Here is a 12,406-nt window from a genome sequence, read left to right as displayed (position 1 = left end):
AATCCCAGGATATGTCTGCAAACAAAGCCGGCGATTCAGCGGTGGGCTCGCTCTGCACCGCTCTCCTCTCGCCAAGCCTCAGATCCACCAGCAGCCTGGGGAGTTGTACGTCTCACAATGGGCCCATTGTACATGCTGAGGTAACACCATAATTGTTACAATCTTCCCATTCAGGTGAAGAGCACACCCACTTTTGACTCCCAGTGACATTTGGAGAGGTTTGTGGCTTTCAGTGATGTTGCATTTATCAGATATAATGGAGAAAAATGTGGGTGGCTCGCGCACCTGAGGTTGTGGCTGCTGGTGCCTAAATAGAGTAAGCTCCTATTTGTATTTTCATGTGTGTCTGTGTAACACGAGGTCCAGACCACAAGCTCTGTAGAGCTGGAGTGACAGATCTAATAACATCCTGATATTTCCACGAGGTGCATCAGTGAACTGTGAAGAAACAACAGTCCAGGAATTTGCAAGATTAATGTGTCCTTACCGCCAATCTGAAAGCCCCAAATGAGAAATAATTTTTCCACAAGCAGGCCAGTCTATCAATAAATACATTTGCTGAAAGAAGTACATCTATATTCTCAGAGATTGGGTTTCTCTTTTTTAGTTTTATTTATTTATTCCATTCCTTCCCTGGACTGTCTCTTATCATGGGGCTTTACATTTAACGATAGACATGTCAGCCCCGGCGTCCTCCCCACGCGCCTTACACATCCTGGGGAGATAAATCACAACTATGGGCCCTGTGTCTGGGAGGGGCCAGTGCGGAGGAAGCAGTATGGATGCCTGGGTGGTTCCAGCTGGTCGGCTTCCAAATTCTTAGTTGAGTCTAATGCAGGCTTGTGAGGAGCTTCCCTGTCTTTCATCCGTTTAGGAAACATCTGGAATCATCTGCCGGTTGAATGAAAACATGCGTGTGTGTGTGTGTGTGTGTGTGTGTCTTCCAGGAGGTTTGCCAGGAATGTTATCATTGTGTAAAAGATTAACCTCGCTTTCCAGCAAGTAAATTAAGGAAACTCACTGGTGAAATGCCAATAGATGTTTGGGCTTTGACATCATCTCTAGTGAAGAAATTCCTGTTGAACATCAACAAGTAGCTTACGATCAGTCCCCTCCTCATTACTCATGGAAGGGCGGCCACCACGTAACTGAAATAGAGATAGAATGAGACTAGACAAGCTAGCTGTTCGTCTCCGGAGATATGACAGAGTGGCCATATGTACTATGGCCATATGTACTATGGCCACTAGGAGTGCTGCTACAAATGTAAATATGGATCATAATAGATGATGCATTATTGTAGGCCGACCCGGAAGTTAGCATCGCCATGGGGTCTATTCAGAATTCTCCAATGGGGTTTTTACATTGGATTTTGGATCATTGCAGACAATAAGTGGCGAACACACGTTTCTGATGCTTACACGTTTCGTTCAGTGGGATAATCTTCACAAATAAACACCACTTTTATAATGTTTGAAGCGTTAATGCAGCCAAAAGAAGTAAAAAGCTAACAATGTGCTCTAGCAAACTAGGCCACTGCCGTATGACTTCTACCACTGACAAGCTAGTGAAACCAAGAAATTGTTTTTTTAACCCAATCTACAATCTACAAGAGTTTGCAAGAGCAAAGAAAAACAGAACTAGAGGCTGTAAGGCGGACTAGTGAGAGTTCCCGTCCGTGTGCTGATAACGATTCATGTCCCTGACAACCACAGTAACCTTCAAAACTTCAAAGTTCACAAGAGGGGGTATTTACTAATGTATTTTATGTCATACAATAAGATGCATATATCTATTCAGCTTGTGTTAACCACAGACCTTATCACAGACCTTTTTTTTTTCAGACATCTAGCCACCAATACGTTCAAAATCCTCATGAGGGGTTTTTCTATTACAGTCAAATACCCGGAATGAGGCGGGTCCCACCCGCTGAAACGCCCCTAATTTGAATATGAGCCATTCTCGCTATATTGCTGGAAAGATCTGTGCCAGCTCTTCGCCTTAGATCGTTAATAGTGATCCCGTGAAGGCAAAATGATTTTCTGCCCTTTCATAGTGCAGTCCGGCGTCGTGGAATGACATGCACATCAGCACAGTGCTAATAAGCTAATAGTTAGCTCTGTAGCAATACAGTGTGTATGTGCTGCAGCTGCAGGAGGTGTTCACTTAGCGATCTCTGTTTGTTTACAACTCTGTGCACAGTTGGCAATGCCGGTTAATTCAAGATCACAATGTTTATGATCACCGGAGACGCTGTGCATAATTAGTCAGGCTGGTTTGTTTATGATCGACGTTGTTATCGACGGCGGCCACACTTGCGTCTCCTGTGTTTAATCCGTCGGTATGTGATCACGGATCACGGTCAAAACTGTCGCTAAAAGATTACGCGACGATCAAAAACCATACATCATCTCCGGAGTCGTAAATCCCTCTGGGGCCTTTTTTTGAAATGGAGACACGCTGAGTGAGCGGACATTTGAAAGGGCGTGACCTGAGACTCTTTCCCAGCGGCCACTCTTCCCCGCTAAAATGCTAACTTACTTCCTGATTTAAGATCTCATTCCTTGTTGTCAGTCATCTGGTGACCTCAATGTGCTATATATCTACACTGTGACAAGAGCATGTGGATAAAGCATTAAGCTGGTAAACATTTAAATTTAGCGGCTGGTTATCCATGCTTCATACTAATCCACTGCTGAAGTACAACAGTCACCAAAGGCAATGGCAAAAAGTGGCCTCTACTCAGACCTTCCTGCTATGTTGAACGGGAATGTCTGTTTTTGTCTTATTCCATTTCTACACTGAAAAGAAAACTAAAGTATCTACATGCTTTTATGTACAATCACCGCATTTTCTATGGCTTTTAACTTGTCGAAGAAAAAGACTTCTGAATGCTCACAAGAGCTGAATAGTCAAAGACAGTTACAAGCGTGCACTGTTGCTGTTCGACAGAGTGTGTATTGTATCCAGGTGAGCAGACAAAGCCTGTGGTGGCGCGGCGTGTCTCTCCATGCCCGCGCCCAGACATCAGGCCTGGATGTGTTGACAGAGGCAGGGTCAGGAGTCACACCTGTCCATAAAACACTTCTTTTTCAGAGCACGAGGCGTCGACACCTCAAACACCAAACACACACTTATAGCAGCCTCCGTACCTGCAGTCTGCACACAAAAATGTCAGCCTTGTCAAGACTGTGAGGAATAACAAGTGAAAAACATCATCAGTGTTTGCTGTGTCACTGTGTGGCAGCAAACCTCATACCTAAAGAATGCCAGCTTATAAGAAAATAAGAATAATGGCCCTGTTTTTAGTTGTGGCCGTGATGTATTTTTGGGCAATTTGTTTGTACAGTTTATAGTATTCTCTTCAATTAACACAAGAACATGTAATCTTTTTATTTTGGAGTTAAAGCATGAAAAGTGGTCGAGTCAAAGTGGCTTTCACACTACCACAACAACATATAAAAATATCATGCAAACATCTCTTCCTCCCTTTCCTCCTCTTTTTCATGTATACAGTGTGTAAACACCCTGAAAGATAACAGACGGCCCTCTCAGACATTACAATCCGAAACGTTTTTACAGCTGAGTTTCCCGTTGCAGGGTAGGAGTGTAGGGAAGAGAGTTGCTGTGTTTGGACCGGGGAGAGGATGCTCAGGTCTGGCTGCAGCGACACCAGGGGATGTGATTTTTGGGAGTATTGCAGAGGATGTTTTGCCTCCTGTGTGGTGACTCCTGACCCCCACCATCCTCTCCCAACCTGCTTCACCTCTGTCCTATTGTAGCTCTTATCACAAAGCGTAATGTTGTGCATACATTCAGTCCACTGGCCCGTACAGGAGATAACACTGGCTCCGTCTCACATCAGAGCAGCCTGCCTCTGTTAATTGTTTTGTGAGTCATTTGACCCTCCATGTACAGTATCTGACCCATAACTCTATATGTGGACAGCTTCCTCTATCTCCTATCGGCCCCTTTCTCCACACAAACACCACCTGTCTGTCCTACTGCTCTCTTGTCCTTTATACCTTTGTTGGCGGGCTCTCCGCTACATCTCAGCTCCCGTGCATGGGTGTTTTGTCAGTCCTGCGTGAGTCCCTCGCCTGCTAAGACAACACGGTGTCGTCCTGAGGGTGCACCGTAGCCCCTGCTGATCACACTCTGCTGACTTGCGCTCGTACCGCTTCTCATCTTCTCTAACACGCACTGACATGGCTCTTTGAAGTCATGGGGAGCAGCGTGGACCTGGGACCGGCCCAACAAAAGCAATCTGATCCTCGGCTGATGTGTCCAAGCATGCCTGCGGCCCCCTTCGACAATGGACTAGGACAGCAGGGGCCTCTTTTGCAACTTCTGTGTGTACCTTGGAGTGGACCTGCATGTGTTTCATGGGGAACTGGACATGTGAAAGATCTGATGAGAGACGCTGCTGTTACACATGCATCTTTATAGATGTGATGAAATGTTATCTCACCCAACAGTCATTTCCCTCAGTCACTTTAGTTTGTGCTGCAAACTGAAAAAATGTTGATGTGTCATAGAAAGTTGATCTGTATTGTAACTCAGATTCAGGCTTTTATTTGGTATCTATTTTTTTAAAGAAATAGTGAGTGTCTGGGCTATCCCTCATTACCTTCAGCGAGGAGGTCATGATATCTCTATATCTCTACAAACATATTTTGAAATGTTCAATACACAAAGCTCACTGAAAACAATATTTGCATGCAGAGGAGGAGGAACCTTGAGTCGCAAGCCAGACCTGCTATTTATTTTGACATTCCAGTTTGTGTCGTGTGTTAGTGTGCGTGTGTGTGTGTGTGTGTGTGTGTGTGTTTATATTTGCTGATATCTATGCATTGGACAAGTTAGAACAGCTCCATCCCAGCTGGATGGCTTGTTCTGGACTCAAGGGGATAAAGCCCTGGCTGCTCCCAAGACCAGGTCCTATCTGTGTCTGGGACTTTGTCTCTCCAACTCAAAGCCCCAACTTATTCGCCAAGAAAAGCTCAGAGTAAATCACTTGGAATTTGATATAAATTCATATTACCAAATGGTTAAAGACCAGTGGAAAATTTGAAGAAAGAAATAAATGGTTGAGAAAAAACTTCTCAACCATTATCAACCAACACCAATGCATCACAGTCTCACTCTGCAATCTGTTATCATTATGCAATAACTATCTTTTCTCAAATGAGTGACATTGGGGTCTTCAACCTCTCAAACATGTAATTTATAAATAAATTATCTACATTCCCTTCACATTTAGTAAACCAGAATGGCACTCAGAGAGCGCAGACCTCTGCCAAGACCAACGGTGCATTCACATGCTCCTTGGATGGTCATTCCAACTTCAGTGTCTTTATGAGAAATAAGTCCTGATTAGTTGGAAACAACATAGATGCTACAACCCCAACTCCTTGTGATATAAATTAAATTGAAAACTGTAAAAAGAGAGTATATTTTCTGCTGTAAACTGATAAACTTTGTCATTATTTACATTTTACACAACGACCCAACTTCTTTTTTGGAATCAGGCTTGAAATCAGGCGGAGAAGAGAAGAAGTTATATCTTATTGCTCAGAACACTAAAACACATTGGTAGCTGTTTCCATTGTTTGTAATAATGAAGAGTAAAGGAAACGGATCAGGAAGGCCATGTACTATATTGGGAAGTATTTTTGGAACTATTTATGATATTCTCGCAGATGATGGCCTACATATTACCACTTTAACAGGACACAGTATTAAAAGGGTTTAAGAAAACAAATATCTGGGTGTCTGGTTAGATCACAAACTCACTTTCATATTTCATATTGACATACTTGCAAGTAAATTAAAACAAAAAATGGATACTTATACAGAAACAAAACAAACTTCCCTCTGTTCTGTATGAAACGGATCATTTAGGCTGTCTTTTTAACAGTTCTGGATTATACTGATGTTATCTATAGACATGCTTCTGCCTCCACTCTCACTCCACTGGATTCTGTTTTTCACTCTGCACTGATTTATTACATGATAGGCAACATGCCACCATACCTCAGCACTTTATTAAACTGGTCACATAGTAATTATCCAACACGCTCTAGTGATTGCCTAATGCTCAGTGTTCCCCGGACAAATACTGAATTCAGAAAAACTGCTCTCAGTTTTTCTGCTACATCTACCTGAAACATCTTACAACATTCACTCAAACTCAACACAGTTATAACTATGGGCCAGTTTAACCCTCTGGGGTCTGAGCCTATTTGCCCTTTATATACCACATACAAAATGTTTGGTATCCATTTTTCAGCACAACTTCACCATGATCTGACTCTTTTTTTCCACTTTAACCTACTTTATTAACATACTGAGCCCAAAAATACACAAAAATCATGAAATCTGAAATAAAATTATACTATTTATTACAATAAAAACCACAAATATGCTCAATGAACTGTTTTGGACCTATAAATGTAAACATAGGTTGCAATTATGAACATATAAAGATTAAATTAAAACATAATACAACTATATACAATAAATTCCCATAAAAACATGTATATTTATAGGAATAGTGTTTGCTGATTTTGTAAAATGAACTGCCTGCCTCGTCCCATCCTAATTTTACGCTTGAATAAATATTTTTGTACTATCAGATTTAAACTATCATATCTTTGGTTTTACATGACCGAGGAGCATCAAACAAAAAACTGATATATGTTTCAAGTCTGTAATTTGGAGTGAAGTTGACAACATCGCTTCACGTGACCTCGTTTTTTTTAAACGGCGCCTTGAAAACGTTGCATGATCTGATCACGCCGGTGAATCACAGACCCCAGAGGGTTAAAACCATGAAAACCAATAACTCTGCCTTTCACTGCAACTGTTTTAATGTTTTTCAAGTGTTTTGTCTGTTGTTGTTTGTTCTTTCATTATGTTTTCTCTGTGCTCTCGACATCATTGTAAATAAGCGGTTGCCCTCAATGATTCCTCGAGAAATAAATAAAGGATGAATGAAATTTATGTGGAGTCCTGATTATTCAGACTCCACATTAATGCAGCACAAATGCCCTGTATATAAATACCCTTCTTGTGTATTCTATCCCTTATTTAGATCTGAATTCCTTGGTCCGTGCTACACCGTTCCACCAACTTTCATGAAAATGGGGACAGTAGTTTTTCTGTCCTCATGTTGACAGAGGAGGAGGTAACCACTGGTGTCCGTGATTGGCAGGTTTGAAACACAAGGCTCCAGTGAAGGCTCTGGACTGTATTCAGTCTCACCATGAATTATTCCTAAGGATATGGCGCACAAATCTGGCTCAAATGTGCCAGTGTCTCTGCCAAAAAGACTATATATAGGAACCAGGGCTTTCATATTAAATGTATCTTCTCTAACTTTTCTGCTTTCAGATGACTGAACACACTGACAGGAAGGGCAACTTCTTTCACACCTGGCCCAAAACACTTCCTTGTTTGTCTATTGTCTCATTTACACCAATGCAAGCGTGCAAATTATATACTGTTGTCTAAAACTGAGCCCAAGAATGACCTCAGTGCAGAGCAACGCAGCACGTCCCATCCACTACATCTGGTTCACTTTAGCTTCAGCATCAACAAGTGCTTCTACCTCCACAGTTTTTCCCTCTCTTACTCACACAGAGCACATATGAATCATGGAGGATGATGTGCTGCTGCAAAGCTTGAGAGCATAGCACCCAATGTATATTTCATGAGGCATTAGACGCCGTATTATTCATGCTGGTCTGTTTTGTTTGGGAGACAAAGAGCTGAACAATAGATTCATGGCATAGTGATGGAGGATTAGAATACCTAGAGTCCACAAAAGCCCACAAGGACTCTTTATTCACTGGAGGGGTCCATTCATAATTGTATTAAGTGATTTTCTGTGGAAGAATTCTTGTTAATCATTCGGAGAAATTTCTTTACACAAAAAATGAGTCATGTTTTGGAGGCGGGATGAGCCAGGCGGCTGGAAACAGAGGGTTTAGTTGTGGAAGATACTACAGCATGATAAAATGTTTAACGGCGGGGAACCACGAGAATAAAACTTCATCCAGAGACCATGATGTGTCAGATAATCATCTTTCAACATCAAAAACGGGTCTGGAACTCACTACTGACAAACTTTACTCTGTCGCTGTGTAGGTTGAGAAGAAAAAGAACACATTCACTGAACCACCTTAACATTGACCTAACCCCATCTATAAACCTGCTTCGACTACGGTCTCCGTCTCCGGAACAACGCTCCCTTTGTTCCCCAGGCGAGGAGTGGAAAATGAAGGAGACCGTGGTCCTATGCTGTAAATCATTCGAAACAGACGGGGTCACAGGTTTTAGTTGTAGTTTATAACAGCTAGGCTTACAGAGTATCAGCCCCATGAGCAGCCTGGTCTCAGCCAGCTGCTGCTTTCTGCGGAGATGACTGCAGGTAGCTCAGCAGGAGGCCGGCGCTTGCTCCTGTGACATGTCAAAGGTATTTATTTGAATGCACAAAATATTTCTCTATGGAGGATACAGAGCTGCCATACATCTTCTGATACATTCCAGTAGATGAGTGGTTGATGACAAATTGTGCTCCGGGCAGATTTTCAGGGTGAATGTTTAAATGTTCAAATATAAATAAAGTTTCTTTGTGGACTTCTGCTACAGTCAATATTTTTCACCTTAACAGTGGATCACAGGACTGACACATTATCACCAAACATTTCATGTATGTATTTCATGTATTTCATGTAACTTTCCTGTCTTGGTTCAGTCTCATTGCTTTCATAGCGTTACTCTGTCAGTGTAATGGAATGTAACTAAGTACATTCACTCAAGTACCATACTTGAGTGAATAACCATACAGTACAATTTTGAGGTACTTGTACTTTACTCGAGTATTTCCATTTTATGTAACTTTATACTTTTACTCCACTACATTTTGAGGCAAATATTGTACTTTTTACTCCACTAGATTCAGCTGACAGCTTAAGTTATTAGTTACTTTTTGGGTCAAGATTTGACATGAAAAACATGATACATTTAAAGTGATTAGACATTTGTTTTTTTTAAAATGATACCTCATAACAGTATATTAGGTAGTTAAAATGAGCTTTACAAAATTAAAGCGTTTGCATAAATGCATCAATAGAAATAATGTAATAGAATATATAAAACAATCTGAGTGGGGCCATTCTGCATAACAAGTAATTTTACTTTTGATACTTTTTAGTTTTAAATGCAGGACTTTTACTTGTAGTGGAGTCATTTCGCAGTGTGGTACTGGTACTTTTACTTAAGTGAGGGATCTGAATACTTTTTCCACCTCTTTTTTTCACAATAATGTAGCTAAATTCCAAAATGTATTAAGTTATACTGTGTTCACAACCCTGTATTTATCATGTTTAACATTAAATCGTGTTGGTATAATACGGCAAATACTAATCATAAAAAGTTGCTTCCTTTCTAAAGCAGGCTGTTAAACCTGTTATACCTATGAAAAACAATGCACTGTAAAAACCATAAACCATAAGCCAGGACGTGCTGAACTGCATCAAATTAGGAGGAAAAGTCAGGTATGAGGAGCAATAAAGTCAGTGTAAGACAAGACTTTTACTCAGAAGACGGGTGTTTGTGTCCTGTGTGACCTAATGTCAGGATCCTAGTGTTTCTCCTTGTTTCCCTTCCCTATTGTGTGTGTGTGTGTCTTGTCTTGTTTTCCCCTGTCTTGTGTGTGTTTGTCTGGAGCTGGGCTGAGCTGGAGTTTACCCCTTACCTGCACACCATCAGCAATCTTCAATCAAGCCACCTGCCAACAATCAGTCACTTCCACTCTTCCCTGGATATAAGCCTGGTTCAGAGGATAAAAGCCTCTGTGGTAGTGTGATGTACTTCGGCTCTGTAGTTTTGGAATGGCTACCTATTTTTTCCTGACTTAGTTCTCTGTTTTCAGTTCCTGCCTGTGCCTGCTCACCCCCAGACTCAAACAACCACCTCTGCCCTGCTCCAGCTCCAGCTCCTGCCAAACCACCATCACTATCATTAAATACAGGTACATCTCAAAAAATCAGAATATCGTGAAAAAGTTAAATATTTTTGTCAATCATTTCAGAAAAAGAAACGTATACATTGTTTTTCTTGTAATTTTGATGATTCTGGCTTAGAGATAATGAAAACACAAAACTCAGTGTCTCAGAAAATTAGAATATTGTGAAGAAGTTCAATATGTGAGTCCTGGGTCAGTGGTGGTTTGGGTCCATGTCCTCTGCTGCTGTTGCTCCACTGTGTTTTCTGAAGTCCACAGTCAACATAGCAGCCATCTAGCAGGACATTTTAGAGTCTTCATGCTTCCACAAGCTCTTTGGAGATGCTGGTTTCAATTTCCAGCAGGACTTGGCACCTGCCCACACTGGCAAAGTACCAAAAGCTGCTTCAATGACCATGGTGTTACTGGGCTGGACTGGCCAGCAAACTGGGCTGACCTCAACCCCATAGGAGTCTATGGGCTGTTGTCAAGAGGAAGGTGAGAGACACCAGATGAGCTGAAGGCTGCTATAAAAGCAACATGGTGCTGTAGGCTGATCTCCTCCATTCCATGCTGTATTAATGTAGTAATTAATGCAAAAGGAGCCCAACCAAGTATTGAGTGTATAGAAATGAAGATACTTTTCAGAAGCCTGACATTTGTGTGATTTAAAAAAAAAATTGATCTTATGTAATATTCTTATTTTCTGAGACACTGAGTTTTGTGTTTTCATGATCTATAAGCCAAAATCATCAAAGTTACAAGAAATACAGGCTTGAAATAGTTCACTTGGTGTAATGAATTTATATAATATACAAGTTTCACTTTCTGAAACAATTGACAAAACATAATGAACTTTTTCATGATATTCTAATTTTTTGAGATGTACCTGTACTTTGTTATTGTAACTATTTTTTGGGTCCTATTGTCTGCAATGAAGGTCCAGTTCTCGTCATCCATGACACCTAACTTACGTACTCACCGAAGTTACATAACGAATGTAGTTATTGTAGCTTAAACCATGATATTTCCAATAGTAAAGCAATTAGATTGCCCAAACAGGTTCTGGCTGCAGGGACGTCATCATATGAAGATAAAATTTGTAGATAACACATGAAAAAATGGAGCATAATATTTTGTAAAACATAATATAAATGAGGATAGGTTGACTACAGTGATCGCAGAGAGCATTTGCATTAAAAAATCTGTGCACATTTATCATCTACACGTCCCTGTATATCACGTCACGCAGCATAGCCATTGAGACTATCTTCTGTTAAAATAAATAATACAGTTATTGGATTTTATTTTATTCATTTTAAAGAATAAGTATGTATTTTCATCCATTGTTTCATAAAGTATTCAACCTAATAGATGTGGAGTATTTACAGCGAACCATGTTTCTATACATCTCTTATTACACTTCAGTAGATGAGTGGTTTATGAGAAATAGTGCTTGGGGCAGATTGTTTATAATGATCTTGATTCATAAATACCTTTTTTATTCCCTTCAAATTATAATTTAAGTGTGGCTTATGTTTATGTTACACCCTTCTCTAACATGCAGCAGGTGTTTGTAAGCCATCTTAATCACTTTTATAGGTAGACACCTGAGAGGTTAACATGTACTCGCAGTAGGGCAGAATGGAAAAAGCAACATTGAGAAGTGCAAGAGGCAGGGACAGAGAGAGAAATAAAAAATAAAAAAAAGGAGCGGGGGAGATGAAGTGAGCAAATCCAATTTAGCCATATGTGATCCTATCTCCACAGCAACTCTTTGTGTTTGCAGCGAGCAGTTTGTGAGCTTTGGCACGGAGCGACTCTTCTCCCCATGCTAGCCCCTTCCTAACTGCCATCGCTGAAAAGACGAGCACACAGATAGAAAAAGGGACGCAATGAGGGAAAGAGATAAAATGTGGGGAGAGGTGGAGAGAAAGTGAGGGAGAAGAGGAAAAATAAAGAGCTAGTGGGGGATAGGGAGGTGATGAAGTGAGTGGAGACTTGAGAGGGGAGTCGCAGGACATTCCTGAGCCAGCTGTGGGTTGGAGGGGGAATTCTCACTGAATGCCTGACAAATAAAACAAGACACAGGCTATTTCAGTATTCCAGGCAAAAACCCACTGGCACATCGCAGCGGAATGAGGGGGAATAAGAGATTTTGGAAGGAAAAATAGGCAGGCTAATGAGAGAACCAGCAGGCTGCATGGTCCTGTAAGGCAGGCCTGAAACCGCAGCAGTCCAGCGGTTAACCTTTCACTGCCTCTCCCTCTCCTGTCTCCTCCAAAATGGAGGCAGAAACTGGCAGCAGCAGTAGCGGTTCTTGGGCCCTGACGGCACACACATTCCTCTTGCACAGACAGGTGGTGGGGCTGTTTAATAAATACAGGATTTGAT

The sequence above is a fragment of the Centropristis striata genome, chromosome 13 (assembly GCF_030273125.1).
Source record: "Centropristis striata isolate RG_2023a ecotype Rhode Island chromosome 13, C.striata_1.0, whole genome shotgun sequence".
NCBI classification, from domain to species: domain Eukaryota; kingdom Metazoa; phylum Chordata; class Actinopteri; order Perciformes; family Serranidae; genus Centropristis; species Centropristis striata.
The sequence above is the reverse complement of the archived record's forward strand: the minus strand, read 5'-3'. Positions refer to the sequence as shown.